Source organism: Columba livia, chromosome 1, assembly GCF_036013475.1.
Source record: "Columba livia isolate bColLiv1 breed racing homer chromosome 1, bColLiv1.pat.W.v2, whole genome shotgun sequence".
In the NCBI taxonomy this organism is placed as follows: Eukaryota; Metazoa; Chordata; class Aves; order Columbiformes; family Columbidae; genus Columba; species Columba livia.
In genome coordinates, this window is record NC_088602.1 from 187,344,932 (window position 1) to 187,366,028 (window position 21,097).

The 21,097-nt window shown below is 39.2% G+C and overlaps 1 long non-coding RNA gene across 1 annotated transcript; it reads right to left on the reverse strand.

The window, feature by feature from the left end:
• Window positions 1-485: 485 nt before the first annotated feature.
• LOC110362819 (uncharacterized) lies at window positions 486-13,350 on the reverse strand. Its single transcript, XR_002420471.2, has 3 exons — window positions 13,201-13,350; window positions 12,980-13,100; window positions 486-608 (listed from the first exon to the last, which is right to left on the reverse strand). It is a non-coding gene; the product is annotated as an uncharacterized LOC110362819 (long non-coding RNA).
• Window positions 13,351-21,097: the final 7,747 nt, after the last annotated feature.

Consider the following 21,097-nt stretch of genomic DNA (forward strand, 5'->3'; position numbering starts at 1 on the left):
TAGTTAAATTGCACACAGTGGGAAAGGTGCACGCCAGACTAATTTCATCCACAACTGATCCGTGCTCAGTGTGCCATTCTGCTTCCTTGTGGGTTTCCCAAAAGGAGTTCTTGGGCCAGCTGCAACTCAGGCCTTTACTTCCTATGGAGTCTGAACCAAAGTGCTGCTGGTTTGGATGGGAGTGGCTCAAGTGCATCTGCCACAACCCCGTCAGAGATCATTCAGTGAGAGACACCCCGGATTTGTTTGGTGGGGAGGCAAACAACAGAAAAGAACCCAAATTAATTTTGTCGGTATTACTTTTCCCTAGAAGGTATAAGGTTATGTAATTTAAAATAAATTTGTAGTAGTAATTTCATGAAGGGGGAAGAAATAGTCTTGTCCTTCGTATTCAGTACAGTTACCTTTGTCTCTGTTCTTCCAGTTGGAGATAGAGAGAAGTAAACAGAAAAGAAAAGAGATCTTCCACACTCCTCCCACCCTTGCTGGCGTAGCTCCTGTTCCCCATCACACAGCGGGGATGTGCAGCAGCTCCAGATGTGCACTCACTGCCTCCTTCTGCTCAACTCTCCAGAGCAAGCATCAGCCTTACACAAGTCCTCCGTCTCCTGTGGCACAGGGGAAAACGTCAAGTAAGAAGGACAAGTCACCAGTTGATCAGTTTGAAAAGCACATATCATCTGTTACTAGTACTTTAACTGCTGTGTACTTGCTGTGTACGTAAGTGGTCATTTCTTCCCTGTAACAACAGTGTATATGGAATACCATGTACTTTTGTCATACTCTTTCTGTCCCACAGATGCAGCTGTATAAGCCATGGTACATCTTGCACAGAATAAGTCATTCACCAGTTATCTAGCTCTTATTTTCCACAGAAGCCTAAATTTATCCATATTAAAATAAAACCACCACTATTCTTTCAGAAGTTATCTAAGTGGGAAACTACAAAAGCGGTAACGGTTCGTACTAGACGTATGAATAAGCACTGATATGTATTTTGGTTCTCTTGCCATAGCTTCATGAAATTTTCTTTATAGGAAGCCTTTGTCAATATAAACAATAAAGTCCCACGTTTCGCTCCCTGTGAGGTCATGCCAACTTACTAAACATAGAAAGGCCCCTATGGCAGAGCGATATTTTGTCTCAATTCCTAGATTCTCCAAAATAACTCAGAGTGTCTAAGTGGAGGCCTCCAGGAGCTCAGCTTTGGCTGAAAGTTGGGGCTCATGCAGTTGTCCCTAAAATTGACATGGCCCGAATCTCTAAGTACTTTAAATGTTCTTGTTCTCTCTTTTCTCTGTTTTCAGAATGTTTTGCCTAAATTTCCTGTCATATAGATTGAGAGCATCCTCTCCACACTGAGCGCATCTAAAAAAGATAGTATTCAAACAATTGCATAGCTAGTATCACTGAAGATGCCTGGGGCTGCCCTATAAAGAACATCCCATTGGTCAGGCATTCATCCATAGATGGTTCTATATTTCTCTTGCCTTAAGAGCCTTCAAACGCACAGAGACCAGCTCCCAAGAAAATAGTCATCAGACTATTAACACCTTCCATTTTTTGTAGTTGAAGCTGGAGTCACAACGAAGATAAAAATATAAATGCCAGGATGGCAGAGGCAGGGAATTCGAATTCTGTGCCAGTTTGCTTCACATCATGAACTTCAACAGATCAGAAAAGTAAGCAGCATTTTTAAGGAATTTTGATGTTCAAAATTAATTAATGTATGCAAAAATCATGCTACCATTAATTATGTAACTGTTTCAGAGATGCTGCCTTTGAGTGGAGATACTGGTTACTTCCATATATTTTCCTCTTTCATAATACAGATTATATAGAAATACACTATTGAAATGATTATTAAATCATATGCTGATGAATGAGCACAAAACTATTAATGGCACATAATTTGCAGAGCACATGTTCACTAGAGTATCTAGCAATCCATGCAAATCTTATGGTATATCCTATGTGCTTTGATTTTCTCTGTTAGATGATTGAAAAATATTCATTAAGAGATTTCTCTAATGAGCTGTGTTCAAGCGTAAAATAGGCCACTCCTTTTATAATTTAAGTGTGGGTTCTGGAATATAAATATCCTCCAATTCCCTGTAGGAACTGACTTCAAACAGGGATTTTGTCTTAACACAGATTTCAGGATCTTTGAAAGGTCTTTGAAGTTTATAATTGGATACGAGATGAAATGTGATGTCATTGACTCAAATACTGGAGTTTACTCTGCTTATAGATGCTGGAAAAGACATACTTTTTGGGTATATCCCCAACATTCTTTAGATACACACTTAGGCAGAAAGTTCGGAGAATATTCACATCACAGAATCAGTACAGGACCCCCTGAGCCTCTGGCCAGTTAATCCTGGATCCCATTCATATATTACATCAGCCTTACTCTCTTTGTTTTCTATTAAGTTACTTGAAAGAGGTCTTTTTGTGCTTTTATTTATTCTGTTTTCATTTTTCAAGGCACAAATAGTGCTTAAGCAAAGCATCAGGCAGTTTTTAAGAATATATGTAAAGGCCAAATCTTATGAAAAACAAAAAAGTGTTTTCTCATGTACACAGGTGGAAAGCACAGAGTGAAACAACCCTTTGAAATACCAAATTGTATTGCTGTTGTGCCTTTCTGAAGCCTGTTAACAGTAGGAACCTTTGCAACATGTCCTGAGAGTGAAACAGATCTGAACTTCTGGCCTCCTTGGGGAGGTAACCTAACTGAGGACATTGCTTGTCAGAAGTGGCATTTCCAAGCCAGATGAGCTCACTGTGATTTGCCGTCCCTTCCAGAGCTGAACAGAGTGACAGACCAGGAGCATTCTGCTTCAGTGAAGTTAAATTGCTAGTTACATGATGAGATGAGGAGACTGAAGCTCCTTTCTTTTGCTATGTTTTCTTTAGTCATGAAAGATTCGCACCTGATGTTAAATTGAAAACTCAGTTTAGCTACAAGCTTCACCACAGCTGTCCAGCAAGGCTCCAAGCTGAGTTGCTGCACTCGTCATCGCTTTGGCTTTCTCAAGTAGAGACAAATGAGCCTTCACAGAATGCCAAATCAAAACAACCCACAGAGATAGAGAATATACCTTAGCACAGAGGTGTGGTAGATGTGACACTGGGTGATGGTGCATTATAAGCAAAAAACACCCCACATAACCTGTTGCGTCTTCCAATAGCTCCAAGGATGAACACAGAACACGGATCCCATCAGAACAGGCTGTAACTTTGGAATGAGCGAAAGGTAGATCCATTATCCGCTCTAGCTACTACTGTTAGCCATCTAACACGGCTAAAAAGAGCCTGGTTGCAGACTAACAACTGCTCTGAAGGGACAAGCATGTAAGCTCTGCTCCCACAAGAGTGCTCTAACTATTAGGTTACAATTACTCTTTGTGTTGCATCTTATTTTGGCTCTGTAATCATTGGCCTCCTGGTGCACACTCATACCCTCCTGAAATATGGGCCATATTGGTTCAAACCTCTCTTCAGCTCAGAGGTCAGAGTGAGATTTCTTCCTTCCTAGGCAAGGACCTGAGATGGTAGGATTTATGGGAAAGGAGAAAAATGCTGCCACCAAATTCAAGTCAGCCATGATCTTAGATAGCCATCCAAGTGGAGTGTGAGAAAGAAAAAACCCCACATTTTTGTAATATATGAAAGTTATCAAGATGATTGAAGTCTAATATCAAGCTCGGCAACTTTCTTCTTTTTCACAGCCAAAAGACACTGGGGACACTCCTGAGACTGATTATGAGAGTACTGTCACATCATAATTTAATCATTTCTTTCTTTTCCTTTCCTGGAAAGTCATCTTGGATGGTGTCTTCTGTGCTGAACGGTGTGCAATCAAAATCTCATTAGTTATACTGTCAAAACCAAATTCATTTAGCTTTCCAACCAAATTTAGGCAATTGTTCTTCAATGTCATCAGTGTGGTCGGAATACTTTTAAATTCATTTTCAGTGAGGAAAAAATCCAGGGTTGGGAGCAAGCAGCAATTTCTGCTCCTGTAAGCCACACTTGCTTTTTCATTGCCCCAGTTTTATTGTTAAGATTCAAAGATGTAATTTTCAGTTCCTGTGAACTGGCAGTCTGTTCACTGAGACACACAAGCAAGTCAGGTGATTAGGCAAATCTTGACAGCCACAAATCACCTGTGCCTTCAAACCTGAAATCTGTATGAAAGCTTGCTCCTTAGACCAGAATTCAAAGAGACAAAATGGCCATTTTCAATGTGATAGCCAGTTCATTTCCTTTTGAAAACACTATGATGACTGACTTATTTTTTTCTCACATAGCTGAAAAAAAGCATAAATCCACTGCCCATACCTTAATAAAACTGACAGCTTTACAGCCTGAGTAATCCACAGCCGTTTCCAAGATAACCAGCAATTTTTAAGATATAGTTTGCTGCAATAAATACCAGGGTGACAGAACTTCTGCTTGTTCTTCAATTCTCATCACTCAGCCAGGGCTTTCCAGTTGATGCTCACAGTCTTGTGTGAGTTACCAACATCCACCATTCATTGTGAGAAATTCACCATGCGTTCAGTACTTCTTTAGCCATAGTTCATTCTGGCACAGCTTTACGCTTTTGACAATACTCCATGAATAATCCACTGAGATCCAAGCCTCCCTATGTAAGTGGCTGGAAAATGCTTGTGAAATGGGTACTTCTAACTGAACAGACCTAAATATTTTGTGAGCTTTCCAGAGCTTTAGAAACCATGCTGCAAGTAATTTTCTACAAATACCTGTCTGATAAAGACGCAAGAGTATTTGGCAATATTATCACTCATGCCATATATTTAAAGTGCTAGATGGAGTGAATAAGCTGTGTGTTGTGGCTACTCAAACAAGTCATGAAAGACACAGTAGCCTCCCCTTTCTCCTTATGCTCCTCTCTGCAGAAAATCTGTGTTTGAGGGCACTTCTTAGTTGTCATACCTATGATCAAGAGAGATGTGAACTCAAGTCACTACTAATCACATATGTCAGTTTATATGCTCAATGAAAAGAAGCACATGCAATGATACGGTTAGAAGAAATTCAGTCTCCAATTGTGCAGATTTTATGTATATGCCATTGAACTAATAGCTTAGGGCTAATATATGAAGAGCAGTGAAACAAACTCTCCCAGTTCTTTCTGCTTTTGTTTCCATACTGAATTACTAAGATGGCACCCTTTCACATCATCTGAACATGGCTTATATTCTGTTTCTGCATGAAGCATGAGAATCTCATCCCCCCACGTGGGGCTTTCAACTCTGTATAATCTCACTCTGGGCAGTGTTTCAGTCTCTGTGGCACTTTTCCACATTTGTTCACTCTCTTTGCCACTCAAAAGCAGTTCGCAAGACAAGTGGTATAGGGTTGCACTTCCTAATGAGTTGGCTGAGTTTATTGCTTCCTATAGGAGTTGTACTTAGTTGTGCTTAAAAGCTCTCCAACAAGTCCTTCACTGTGTTTCTTCACATTCTCTTTTGAAGGTGACTGTTTACCTGCAACTGAGGATACAGTCACATTCACAAATGTAAGCCATCTGTCACACATCTAAATCCAGGGCAAGAGAAGGTTTCCAAAGCTATGTGAAATCCACTGTTGAGCTAGAAGATGGGACTTTTCCCTAGTTTCATGTAGGCATGAGGATCTGTTAAAGATGGTCTGATTGGCAAAGATCTGCCTGTAACAAATTCAGCAAGAGCAGGGCTTGGCAAAGAGAGACTGAATGGAGGACTGGGTGGATTTGGGGTATGAGAAGGGATGGTTTTAACTTAGACAAGGAATGGATGTGAGGGTTTGCATCTGTGTAAGGCAGTCCTAGAAGCAGAGCCCTTGGGAAAAGACACAAGATTAAATTTGAACATCAGGCAACTTCAACTCCTGCACTTTGCTTCTTGTCCGCTGTGGAGCAATGATGGGCAGACTGCACAGAGAGTGTGGAGAGGCTCCAGCTGTGGTCAGCCACACACTCCACGCATGGAGACTGGACAGGATTCATATTGTGCCCCTGCTTTTAGGTAATAAAGGCTTCTTTGGGGCTGGTAGTGTAAAGGTAGTGCATGCACTGCAGCTATGTGTTGTGTGGATGCTCTGTGATCTGAAATGACCCTGGAAAACACATTTTGCTTTTCAGATATGTTCTGGCATGCTCCGAAGCACACACAAACAGTCTCTTGCAAACAGAAAGGCTTTTTTTGCATACCACTTCAAACGAGCTTATCAAAGAAATACCTGTGGTAGATATGTCTCTGGGCAAAAAACTCGCGGCATAGAGAATTAAAGTAATGACCATCTTCTGCATTCCCATGTATTTTACTACCTTGGAACTCACAGTGGTTTAGGAATTCTAAGTTGTAACACTCCAACAAGCCAAAGAAGTATTATTCTCCACTTTGATAGATGAAGCAGCTGAAGCTCAGACTGGCTGGATGACTCACCAGCCTAGCTAGGAGTGTAAAACGTCCCTGGGGTAGCTGAGTTACAAAGCAAGACTAACAAAGAGCTTCATATGCAATTATAACACATATCTCCTGCCAGTCACTTTCACCTTTTGCCCTTTTTGTTGCTATCCTTCATCCTGTACTTTTTCTAAATCCACACAAACTGTACTAATTGCTCACTCCAGCCATTTCCCATTTTTGTCGCACATAATTTTTTGTACGTGAGGAATCTCAAATTCACAACTGAATCTCATTGTAGGTGGTCTTGTGGAGGGCATCCACTGACTTTCTTAAGCCATAGCTCATAAATTCTTCTACTCTTCTATTGTATAGAAGCCAAGTACATTGGGAAGACCATTTTTAGTTAGCTTTCTGGTTCTTTCACATTCTTTGTAGGGTTATCCCCGAACAGTCTAGCAGTCTAACTGTTTTCAAAGAAATGTTATGCAATAAATCTATTTCATTTGCAGCTTCCTGAACACCTTTGTGGCAAAGCAGAATATAAAATCTGTATCTTGTTTCATTAAAATTTCCCATGGCAGTTCAGCTCTGAAAAATCTTTCTTTAAAGACTAGCACAATATGTTAAATGTTCAGAGGTCAATGCTGTTGCCTTTGGATACCACATGACATGGTACCAAAATAAAAGAAAGATATAGAACTAGAAATGCTGCACAGAAACGCACTAATTAGATCATTGCCTATTCAAGGGAAGAGATCTTTCATCTCCAGGAACTCAGGCAATTAGGTGAGGTCCCTCACAGCACACCACAGGGGCAGTCAGCTGGTACTAATGAGTTTTGTGCTGTAGTTGAGTAAACAACCGGTCATCATGGTCTCATTAAGGCTCTTCCATTTCCATGTTTTCTTCCCAGATGCTAGGCTCTGTGGTCTGGTAATGTGTAAAGGCCTTGTCATTACTTTGTGCCTGCACATGTCGCTTCTGCTTGCTCCTTCTACTACTCTATGTCCACACTGTTTTGTCTGCAGTGTGGGACTGGTGCTGACCCTGCTCGTTCAGGCCTCACCCAGCAGCATCATTCTGTTCACGTCCTAGCATGCCTTCCCCTGAATGCACAAACCTGCCCATGGACATGCCTCTTTCTTGGGCTCATTTTACCAGTGATGAAGCTTCCACTTGCAGAGAATCACTCTTTCAGTTCTGGTCAGCTATGATGTTAGTTGGGATAGCAGTCATCACAACTGGATGGGTTTTAAGCTATTTTATAATGATCATTTACAACAAAGTAGCAAATTTATAAGTTACACTGACAGCATTTCTACTTCAATCTGTCCAAGTGCTTCAGCATACCTAATTTTCATTATACTTCTTGAGTCTGTCGATTTTATTCATGTATTAAATAATATTTTATGCTTTTATTCTGAAATAAAAGTATCTGCACACAAGAAATAACTTAAGTCTGAATGTGAATCAGTTTAGCCATTTGAATTCATAGAGAGAATAAAGACTGGATCTAAAAGCAGATACACAAAGTAATTTGCAGACTCTAGGCCAGACTGTACTCTCCAGTGTACAGCCACTGTAACTTTATACTAGAGCAAATGACAACAGACGTGTGATGTGAGAAGCTGTAAGAGGCCAGAACCTGAAGAGCAGAGTTGGTCAGAGAAATTTAGGTAGCACAAGAAACTGATGGAATCAGCCATTCTGCTGAAATTTAAGACCTCATGAAACTGGGTCAATGTTACTTGTATTTTATTTCCACAGGAAATGAGACTACATCAGTACATTGCTTTACGTACTTTGCTTTCTTATTTAGACTGTTTCAACATAGCTTCTTTTACATAAATGGAAATAAAAATGCCACAACGAAATGAAAGATGGAATTCAATCACTTAAACAGAGGTATCTATTGCCATTTGAGATGCACTGGCTGCCAGCTGCTGCCCCAGAAAGGAGAAGGCCTCCATAGGTCCTGTGCGCAATTAATGTAACACAGGTAGACAGATACAGATATAGTTACAAATATATGCATTAGATGTTTGTATTTAGGCAACTAAATCCCAGCACCAGTAACTGTCGATAACTGGGTTTAATGACTGGATACCTTTCAGCATTCAAGGTTAACATTAGATTTCTCTTAAAATTAAAGATAAATACGAATTTGCTTGTTTTGTGGTCCATTAACTTCTCCTGTAACATCTTCCCCAAAATGCATTTGCTCCACCTTTTGTATATCCTGCTCGCTCTGATGTTTCTTGAGCTATGGTGCAAAATATTTCATTGTTTCTAACTGAGAAAGAATTCTTTTCATAAACAGGTATCTACAATGTCTTACTATGTAGACCTTATTTGAGATTGCTTACCTTAGAAAAAAAAATATCCAAATTAAGACACTTGTTCTAGGATGAGGTTGTTCTGGAAGCAGATAATGCCAGGAAAATGTGCTCTCATTCTGAATAAGGTCTGTGCTTAGAATTATGCTGAAATCAGTAGTACTGAGTACATAAGTATATGTATGTCTGTGTATCCCATCTTAATCCAGGACAATTTTCATACGCATGCAAAGCCTTGGATTTGGTTATTTGCACTTTGTTATATGAAACAAGCTTTTTCTTGTCATATGCTTTCTTTCCCAACTTTTTCTTTCTTGAAGTAAGCTAACCCATTTCAAACAAAAGCCTGCCAGACCACAGACTTTTTTGTCACTGAGAGAACCCTGGGGTACCACTGAAAACAAAGAACATAACAATGCCCAAGAAGTAAAGTGTAATTTATATAAGCATATATAAGCAGCAGAACCTGTCTCATCTCTCAACTTGAACATATTTCACAATAAGCAGAGGAAAACTTGAAAGGGTGGGGGAAGAAAATATTGCCTGTTTTAATGCCCTCTGAAATGGTAATTTGCTACAAAATTAACATTAAGGTGAAGAGAGAGACATTTACAAAGTACACCTAAAACATAGTGAATCACAAAAGTCTTTAAAAAGAGAAGGTCTGTGTTTATATGTATTTTTTATGAAACACAGGGTACATGAAGTGTAGTCAAATGCAGAACTCTTGAGTGTAGATTCTGCTCTTGGTTTAAGTTTCTGCTTTACCAGAAGCTTTTTCAATAACTGGAGAAGTCACCCAAGGACAAGGCCCATAAGGAGAGCCTTTAAACTGACCCATGGGTATGTGCTGAATGTCGACAAAGGTCTCATCCTCACTGCAGATGCACAGGGGAGATTCCCGACAGTTTCACTCTCCAAAGGCGGGTTCTGGAGGATCAGCTAAAACGCGTCTTCACCCCATTGACAAGTGAAACCCAATACAAGGAGCTGAACCAGCTGATTTCTGTGCATGGGAACTCCTGGCAGGCAGACAGCTGCAAGCAGGGTCTTCCCCAGTCAAAAGCCCTCTACCCTTACAGGGGATGTGTAGTTGCGTACAGAGAACAATGACTGAAAAACATGTTTACCTCACTTCCCTTGGCTCATTTCCATAGGCAGCTCATCTCTATAGCAGAAGGAATTTTACTCAGTTTTACACTAGTGAAGCAGGAGTTGTCTGTGCTGGTTTTAATGGAGCACACATTGCAACGTCAAAGACAGAGTCAAGCTCAGACTTGTTTATGTGGCTAGTTTTTTCCAGAGACTGAGACCGCCAATTAATTCTGCCCAGATAACCAAAAAGCTCTTGTGGTAAGGATGTGGGGTTTTTTTTCCCCGATGAGCTGTGCTACTACAAAAAGCATTGACCTGGAAGTGACATAGACACATAGCTTTATCCATTCTTGGATAAATTATCTCTTTTTAACATACCTGTTCCTAATGAGTGACCTGGAGTTGATATTCAGATTTTGAAAATTATTAAAGATCAAATTTCTTTCTCATTTATACCAGTGTGAATAAGGTCATTGAAAAATCTGATCCCCAGACTAATGGTGAATATTTTCTCTTACACAAACACAACTCAAGTTATATAACTTGAACAGATTTTTAGCTTTGTTTTCCTTAGTGGTTATTTCTGCCCCCCTCCCACCCCCCCCCTTTTTTTTCTGTAGCTTTAACATGAAAACAGATGGGAGTTCTCATTGATACAGATATTCAAGATAGAGAGAGATAATTTACTGTAGTGGTTTTAATTTAGCTAATATATAAATTAATAACCACCCTTCTGTATTTTGTCTTTCAGTTACTTTTCTTTTTGTCTGTGGTTTAAAAATGAACTCTTTTTTCTTTAGTAGACAAGGTCACCGTGTTCCTGTAATCTTCATGTTATATTTATGAGGCACATCCTTTTTATTATATCGAGTCACCCTTAACCCAAGCACCAAAAATTAAAAATACAACTTTGCTTGGTAGATCTGTGGATCACAATGGAGAAAATTCTGCTAGAGGTTGAGAATACTAGATAGTGTTACAATGACAATAAACTATCAATTACAATAAATGTATTCCAGAAGGACATTTAGATTCTTTAGTTGATATAAAGGAAAATACAGACACTTATCCAATTACAGCTAAGATACTTCACAGTCACATGGTCTCCTTAAGTGCCTTGTTCTTGGATGCAATGTCTAAACAGACATTGTAACACTATACTGAATAGCACTTCATAATGCAATATGGAAGAAAATAAAACCCCACTGTTTACCGTAGAAAAAGACTTACTAACAAAGGAAATATTTGCATTCCATCTATAAACTTTCTTTAAAATGCCATTATTGCTTTAGCTATATTTAAGTTTCCAAACTGATTTCCAGGTTAACCTTGCTCCTTATTGTTTAGAATGTTCTGAAAGATTCTGCTTTTGGACTAAACCTCTCTGTGTTTTGCCTCAAATAAATATGAAGTTTGTCCTCTTTATGATCTGTTTTCCTTATAATACTAATGTCTCCTTGTTCGTTCTTTCTCTTTTCTGACCTCAGCTGAAGTGAGCATAAGTATTGTGACCTAAAATTACATTCAACAGCAAATCTTTGTGCAGCATAAACATAAATATGTGCACTGACCTTTAAAGATTGTGCACAATGAATTCTAAACACACCTGTGATGTTTTGTAAGCCACAAATGAAGAGCAGCTTTTATGAATAATTGTGTGCAGTGATGGGTGTAATTCTCCTGCAAAGGCAAAACCAAATATTGTTACAATTCTCAAGCTGAAAAATAACAGTTTTTTATATATAGAATGTAGTACATTCTATATCTCAGTGTTGATATTTTACCTTCTATTCTGGTATCCAAGGCTGCATTTTACTGGTAGATAAAATGGAGCATGTCCTATTATTAGGCCCTGAGGGCAAGTTGCACCATGCAGATCATATCTGTACAGCTAAATTGTATTTCTATCACCCACCTCCAAAAGACAATGGCCTTCTCTCTGATCCTTAATGGAAACAGCTGCTGGTCTGACATCTGCCATATGCTGGAAGGGTTTGCTTCTCAGACCAAACCCATCAGTGTAAGTGTGCTAGAAACGTGGAGTGCTCAGTGCTGTGCTTTGGCCTTTACTATGGTATTATACCCAGCTCATGTGATTTCTGGCACTTATTCAATTGGCATTTGACATTCAGTTGGTCACTCAGCCTTTCTGCCTTGCAATTGCAGTTTGGATGTCTCCAATATGACGTCATGGATAACTTTTCCAAGACTTTGTTATGTTTCTTAGATCATAAGAGTTTCAGAGGAATGCAATGCTCTGTCATTAAGCCATTTTTCTACCTTTATCTTCTGATATGTCTTCCCAGAAAGCAGATTTATCTAGATATACAGGGTTATCTAGTGCTTCTGGAGAAAGTGTAGCCTTCAGGGATGGATATGATGCTTTTTCCCCCTGTGCCTTAGATACAAGATACAAACATTGTCTAAGAGTTCACTGCCTTTCCACCATCTTACTTGACTTAGCCTGATTATTGTCTGGAGCAAGGGCCTGAATCTGCCTTGACCGTCCCTTTCAGACCTAAGTCCTTGTTATACCAGAAGTATGGCATTGAAGAACACTGAAATAATTTTCCTTCCCTTTTTCATCTTTTTCTCAACTGTCTAATCCAATTACCAATTATGTTAAAGTTAACTAATTATCAGTATGCAATAAGCAATGCAGTGCCATTTAAATGTGATGCTAAAGTGCCATGAAGCAAATGACTCTTGATTGTTAGCATGATATAGTTATCTCTTTATGCAATGTGATTTTTATAACAGGTAATGAAAAGCACTTTCCACAAAGTATAAAAATTGCTACCACTAAAACTGATGGCCAAATCTACAGAGAGTTACCTCTACAGAGAGGTGGAAAACAGAAGCTTCTTCTTCCCTATAGTCTCTAAATGGAGGCCTGATTCTGAAGTTTTTACATCAACATCAATAATTTCGCACAACATATTTTTCCGGTTTGTATTCTTCACTGATAACCATTCTGGATAAGTGATATTGATTTGGTGTTAATGTCATTAGACCAGAATTTACACCTTTCTGCCTAGTATACTTTGGAATCTTCAAGTATCAGAAGTCTATCAATATATTTTCACAGCTCTGTGTGGTATGCTGCCATCACACAGAATTACAAACCTGGGAATGATCAGTGTTCAACAAAAGTCTTAAGCCTTCTTGGTATGAAGAGAACAAAGCATTTTATGTTTCTTTATCCAAGACTCCCACTCAGGATTTATTCTTGAGCACACCACGGTAACTGAAAGTAAGCAGATACAAGACTTTACAGGATTTCCAAAACATAGTTATATTCTGTTTATTATAAACATACATAGATCTAGAAAAAAATAATAACACACCTGTCAGAATTTCCCCACCTCAGTTGCCTCCTCTTCAGCATTCACTGGATATGCTTCAAAGTCCTCTGAGAAATCCAGGATCCTGCACAGTGAATGTGAAACCTTTCACCACACTCATGGCCTCTCTCTTGCTCTCAAGCAAGAAATTTTATTTCTTCTTTGGCTTGTCTCACCTGCTACGGCTGACTATGTGAGACTGGAGCTTAGGGATGTGATGTGAGTTTCAGGCACAGAAAATTTGCTAATAGCAAAACCACCTGAAATATATCTCACTGCAATATCAGGGGTTTAGAAAAGCAGAGTATGAATCATTTGAGTTGGAGCTGCAGAACCTGAAATAGAGAAAGAAATGAGATTCAGGTAGTTCAGACTATTTGAAGATTATTTTGAATGTAACCGTAGACATCACTTTGTGTTGTATGAGCTCATGTCCCTTCCCTGTCGTCCAGCATTCTTCTGCCACTGTTGGTCCTCCTCTTTTTCAGCTTTTTCAGCTACAGTAGTTTCCAAGGGCAGCTGTTCTGCCCTTGGAGAAATCCAGCAGCCTCAGGTGCACATTTGTTGCAGAATATTTAGGGAAAGTTACTTTTTCTTTTGGATTCATCCATCTCAGGCCAAAGAGTTTTCTTTGACCTATATCACTGATATTCTGGATTTTGTTGTAGTTCATAAGCATATTCAAACCAAGGTTTCAATCTGGACATGGCACATTTGGGAAGTCCCAAATTCACATCAGTGTTATAGTCTGCATTTGACATATTTTGCAGATTATTATGCATAGATTAGCAATTAAGGAATATGTTTACAGTTTTTTAATCCTTTAACCCAGTAGTTTCTTCTGAATAATTAAATAAAATATGTTTTCATTACAATAAACACAGACAGTGATTTCTTGTTTATTTATCTCAATATTTACCACACAATTTCTTGATTAAAACGTTTCATTTACTGCTTTAAGGAAGGGTTAAGAAGGGTAGCTGTGTTATGTGCTTTTCCAAAAGTTTTCATAATAAATCAGGAACATGCGTATTATCACCTTTGCTATCAACCACCACTATATGCTTTTTAATACACATCAGATTTTTCTGTGTGTTTCTGCTAAAGACAGCCCAAATGAGACTTTCTTTTAAGAAATTATCAAATAATGGGCAATCTTGCACTGGTTTTAGAATATCTGTGAGAAAAACATTTTGCTTTAAAAGATGATAGCAGCCAGTTATTTATTTCACCTGGGACAGGTGAATATTTCCAATATTTCAAATGCTCATAATGGAGTTAGGGTGTAATCTCTGCCCTGTTTAGGTCAATGGGCAAGCTTCTTTTGCCTTTTTCGTCAATATTTTCACAGAGCGAAGGAATAGTTGAGGTTGGAAGGAGCATCTGGAGGTCACCTGGTGCAACCTGCCTGTTTAAGCGGGGTCAACTAGAGCAGGTTGCCCAGGACCACAACCAGATGGTCTCTGAATATCTCCAGCAAAGGAGGCTCCACAACCTCTTTGGGAAACCTGTTCCAGTGCTCAGTCATAGAGCACTGGACACGCAGGTCCTTTTCTGCAAAGTTGCTTTCCATCCAGGCAGCCACGGGGATGTACTGGTACCTGCAGTTGTTCCTTCCCAGGTGCAGGACTCTTCATTTTCCCTTACTGAACTTCATGGGGTCCCTGTCGGCTCATTTCTCCAGCCTGTTGAGGTCACTTTGAATGGAAGCATGACCCTCTGGTGTACCAGTCACTTCTTCCACTCCTGTATCATCACCAAAACTGTTGAGGGCACACTCTGTTCCATCATCCAGATCATTGATGAAGATGTTGAGGAGTATTGTACCCAATATCCATCCCTAGGATATCACTAGTTATCACCCTCCTGTTTAACTTCATACCACTGATCACCATCCTCTGAGCTCAGCCATACAGGCAGTTTTCAGTCGCATCACTGTCAGCTCATCCAGTCCATATTTCGTCAGCTTTTCTATGAGGATCTCATGGAAGGCAGTCTTGAAAGCATATGGATGTCAAAGCAGACAGTGTCCACTGCTCTCCACTTGTCTACCAAGCCAGTCATTTCACCACAGATATAATAGCTATGGGGATGGTTTGGGTATTTTGATTGAGTCAGCAACAGAGGATTGCTCTGCAAGACATAAGGGTTAACAGAGCAGTGTCTCATGATGAAGCTGTTTCAGGGTTTCTGAAGTCACTGAAGATTTAGAAAAGATCAGAGTCCTAGAGATAGCGAAGCTTGAGCATTTACAAAGGAGTGTAAGCTACTTTCTGTCCAAAGGTGCAGGAAGGGACAAATCTATCATTTTTCTTAAGTGACCAAGGTAATGTTTGCGAAAGAATACTGCAGTCTTCTTCCTCTTCAGTTATAACAATGGAGGCACTGAAAGAGGATACCGAAGTCTGTCTTAGAAAACAGTAGGGCTAATGCTAGATGGAAGCTATCCTGAATCAACACAGTAGGTAATGGCGTAGTGTTCTTGAACTGGCAGGAGATACCTGCCTACACTAGAACTACTCCTGCTAAAAAAAAAAAAATAAAAAAAAGAAGAAGAAACAAAAAAGAAAAGTAAGAAGAAGGGAAAAAAAGATCAGTTGTCTCCTAGAAAATATCTATCATCAAATTGATCTGAGGGAACTGAGACTAAACTCCCTGTGTGTCTACATTAGGTCATGGGCATGTACGTAGATGTGGCTGTGTGTTTCTGTATCATTATAGATTCATTTTCCAAATCTGGAGATATTTTTCTGTTTCTTTGTTTCAGTTTACCACAGTTTAAAAATTATTTGCTAACAGAAAATGAATTCTAATTGTGACCTTTGCCACCATTTTGTATCACAGTGCATACTGAATTATAATTATTTAATATATTAGACAGAAAATTCTTTGCAGGTGGTATAGCACTACCCAAGTTGAATTGCTCAGGGATTCAATAGAGAGCAATGTGAAAAAATTATAAAAATAACAGGATTTCATGTATTTCGGCTGGTATGTCAAAGATGGTGAATTTTCCTTTAAGAAAATACATGTTGACTTCTCTTATCCACTTCTATTGAACTTTAAAAAGAAGTAAAATCAAAAATCTAATGAGACATTTTTAAGTTCTTTTCATGTTCTTACTTAATCTTTCACATCATTGTATTCTACTTCAAAACCAGTTAAGAAGTCATGAGTGTACCAAGGGAATACAATCTTTCTGGCATGAAAGACTTACAGCATCATCTGTGGTAATATTATACTAAATGGTAGATATGGACAGGCTGAAAACTGTCATTTAACTTTTTTTTTTTTTTTTTAAGTTAACATGCCTATTCTGTATGATGAAAGACAGTCCAGCTATTAGAAGCACAATACAAAAATAGGTCAGTGGTGGATTACTGTGATGCTGTGGAGAGCATGGGTTAGTCTTTAGGGGTCCTTTGAGAAGCCAGCATAACAGTGATTTTACTGAGCCAAACTGGATATACAGACTTTCTCGGTTCAATGTTTCATACTAAGCACACCCAAGAAACATAGCAGCAGTTAATCAGACTGACTAAATTCCAAGTGAATGTAATGTAATGACAGCTCTTGTCTTTCCCTGGTTTTGACTAAAGTCAGGTACAAGAACTGAATAAAGATGAACATAAACTATCATGCATATTCATGAAACTTGGCGAGTTGAAACTGTTTTGCCTAATTGTTCTTGTGTTTATTTCCCATGGATAGAGTTTCAAACAGGAATGATCAGTTAAACAATACATTTCTAGTGAAGCATTAGCAAATAAATGTTTTCTCCTTGTGAAGAAAGCTATTTCCAAGTTTTACTCATCCAGCTTGGGAAGAAAGGAACATCATGTGATCAGCATGTTCTAGCACAGTTTGGATTTTGCATATTCCTGCCAGCAGGGTCTACATACGAAAATAATTTACAAGAAATATCTGGTGAATGAATCTGAATTGCAAAACTGTGTTATTTTCAAAATCAGGTGATTTGATTATGAGACAAAGCTAAAATAATCAAATTATTAACTGAGGATTAGCTACTTAGCTTTATGTGAGATATTTTTATAACTAATTCTAAATAGGATTACAGTTCACTCTTTGTAACTATAACAGATTATCACTGGAAAAATTCAGTTGTTTCAGATAGTCAGATGATCAAATTCATTTATTTCCTAAAGAAGTACATGTGTGTAAATAAAAACTAAAGCCTTGTGAGCTTTTTTAGTTCTTTATCACTTGATTATGAGGATGATCACTTTTGAAGAAGTTAATGTTCGTACTAAAAGGTAAATAATTAGTTATCAGATCCTTTTCTGCAAGACAATTGCTTTATATCTCTAAGCCCAGGCAGGCTGTAATGATAAACGGCACACCCATAATCTGCCCAGACATCTTTCTTATTTTGTTTTTAAAGGGTGATCAACAGGTTTTCCTGGTTTGGGCTGGTTTTGTTTTAGCGTGTCTTATATAAAGAGTTGACTTCTGTCTTTTGTAGTGTGCTTGACTGATTCTTTTCCTCCAACATGCAAATCTTGCAATACCACATGATAAACATATTTTTTTGCAGCTGATCAAAACCAGCGTTTCATATAATAACTTTTATAGCACGTCAAGTTATAATTGTGGCATTTTTATAAATTATTTTAAACTCCTTACTGATCACTATGGGAGAATTTTTTTTTTCATTCAAAACCTCACCTCTCTTAATTCCATGGAATTAAGGCCTGTATCTAGTGGAGTGACTCAAGGGTCAGTACTGGGACCAGTACTAGTCAACATATTCATCAGTGATTTGGACGAGGGAATAGAGTGTACTATCAGCAAGTTTGCTGATGACACCAAGCTGGGAGGAGTAGCTGACACGCCAGAAGGCTGTGCTGCCATCCAGCGGGACCTGGACAGGCTGGAGAGTTGGGCAGGGAAAAAATGAATGAAATATAACAAGGGAAAATGTAGAGTAGTGCATCTGGGTAGGAACAAACCCAGGTTCCAGTATAATGACCTATTAGAGTGCAGAGTAGGGGAAAGGGACCTGGGGGTCCTGGTGGACAGCAGGAGGACCATGAGCCAGCACTGTGCCCTTGTGGCCAGGAAGGCCAATGGCATCCTAGGGTGTATTAGAAGGGGGTTGGTTAGTAGATCAAGAGAGGTTCTTCCTCTCTACTCTGCCCTGGTGAGACCACACCTGGAATATTGTGTCCAGTTCTAGGCCCCTCAGTTCAAGAAGGACAGGGAACTGCTGGAGAGAGTCCAGCACAGGGCAACAAAGACGATCAAGGGAGCGGAGCATCTCCCTTATGAGGAAAGGCTGAGGGAGCTGGGTCTCTTTAGCTTGGAGAAGAGGAGACTGAGGGGTGACCTTATTAATGTTTACAAATATATAAAGAGTGAGTGTCACAAGAATGGAGCCAGGCTCTTCTCGGTGACAACCAATGGTAGGACAAGGGGTAATGGGTTCAAACTGGAACACAGGAGGTTCCACTTAAATTTGAGAAGAAACTTCTTCTCAGTGAGGGTAACAGAACACTGGAACAGGCTGCCCAGGGGAGTTGTGGAGTCTCCTACTCTGGAAACATTCAAAACCTACCTGGACACATTCCTGTGTAACCTCATTTGGGTGTTCCTGCTCCAGCAGGGGGATTGGACTAGATGATCTTTTGAGGTCCCTTCCCATCCCTAACATTCTGTGATTCTGTGAATTTGTAGCTAATTACTCCAGCCAGTGACAATTTATCTTTGTCTTTTTAGAAACGTCCCTCAAATCTTTGCAGCATTTGACCATGTTTCAGTGCAGTGACTGTCTAGTGAACTGCCTTCCTCTCAGTAGCATAGTCTTGCTGTAAAATTCCAGCAATGTCTGATACTGAATATAAGGTACTATTAAGAAAGCATTTAAGTATTGCTAGGTGCCTTTCAAATTTTTCAGTGAATGCAAAGAAAAAAGAAAAAGTCACTAACTCGAGTAAGCACTGACACAGAAATGTAGATTGTATATTTATGAACTTTTGCACAGTCAGGAAAGGAGTGACACCAGAGTAACATCCCTGGTTCTTACCACGTCTCTTATCAGGTGTAAATCCCCGAGGCTGTATGGTAATGCTGATCACACTACCTGAGGCTGCTGATTTAAGTCCATCATTTAGTTCTGCATTATTTCAGGCCACCAAACTCTTATACTGGGTAAAACTCTTGGCTTAGCAAACTAAGTTGCCCGTTGCGTTGTAGGGAATCTCTAGGGCCTTGGTAAACCTATAGCAGCCTGGACATCACCATGCTCTAATGTTGTGGGCTGCTTGCACCTTTCTCAGAAAAAAAGGTCTTAGAAGATGCTGAATTATTGGTCACCAGCTCCTGGTAGAAGTGCCATTAAAACCATTAAAGCCATTGAAACTGGTATTGGTTATTTTTAGCTTGTATCACCTACATTTCAAGATTGCTACCACAAGGAAAAGATTTAGACATTTGACTTTTTTGTCTTTCAAGTTTTTTCCTTCTTTAAAAAAAATGTAAAACCAAGCTTGGTTACTTTTTCAATTTTTAGATGCCTCCAACTGGATTGTAAGGAGGAAGAGAGAAACAGAAATTGGCATGGACTTCCTGTCCCTGCCACAGCCAACTTTTTTTGCAGTCATGCAGTATACGTATGTGACATGCAAGAAGACTGAAGTCACATCTGTGAGTATATTCGTGCATGTATGCTTTGAATTGTACTGCACAAGAAAACAGTTGCTGCATTGCCACAGGGAAAATGTTCAGCTGAGGATTGCACTGGTCTTCTTGCTTTTTCAGGAGTAAAGCCTAAATGGTTTGCACAGCCTCTGCATAAAATCCATGCTTATAGGTCCTCAAAATTACCACTCAGCTTTCCTTTGTTATTGTTATCTTCTCCCTTCTCTTTCTTTTGCACACCTTGTCACCTCATAGCCTAAGATTTTAACTGTGAAAAATAACAATTATAGATACATTAACCACATTAGCAGAACCAGAAATTATTATCAAGTTAAATAAGGAAAAAAGTATTTTATCCATGTCAGTACATGTGTAATTATTCTCACATGAAGAGAAAAGCAAGAAGAGGCAATGTGTTGGAGAGTGTTTCATTTGGAGAGTGCTTTATTAGCTTTCAAGTAGGTTACACCTCAAGTGATTTGATGGAATTACTTTCCCTTTCTCCTTTTCATTCTGGGTAAGAGTGAAAATTTAAACACTATGAAGCGTATGCTACAGAAAGTAGGTTAGAGGAATTCTGTAATTATAGAAGTTCACCCAGCTTTTTTCTCCAATTAATTTTCAAAGCTTTTCAACAACCATTGCTGGCTTGTAAATTCTTGTTCTCTCATTGTTTACTCTGCCCTCCATGTATAGCCTGCAATAGATGTGAACACCCTGACACACTAAGCTTACCTCCCATCTCGGCTGAACCAGTCTTGCGCCAGTGATTTTGGTAGAGTCATCCTTGGTTCAGGCCAGTGATGAATAGAAATCAAACCTTTGTTTACAGAATATTTGAACAAAAATGCATAATCGAGAAAAAAAGGCAATGTACTAACAGCTGATTGCTTTCTAGTACTTTTGCCTTCCCACTGATTGCAATGACAGCCAAGCTGATGAACACTGTGTTCAGTTACATTTGCTACAGGGGTGGAAAGCTCTGTGGCTAGAAGTGGAGCTCTGGTATAAGACCTGGCCCAGCTATCTCCTCCTGCAAACTTGAGTCGGAGTCCTCAGGCACAGTGATGAAAACAAAAATGTTTATATTTTTGTGCTTTATCATAATTACCCATGTTCAAAAACATTAACCTAATTTTCTTACCCACATTGACAGAGGATTTTCCTGACTCCTAGATTTTTTTCTACTTACAAACCATTTTGCCCCCTCTGTTTCCCCACCCCATGCTTTTTTTTTGTTTTG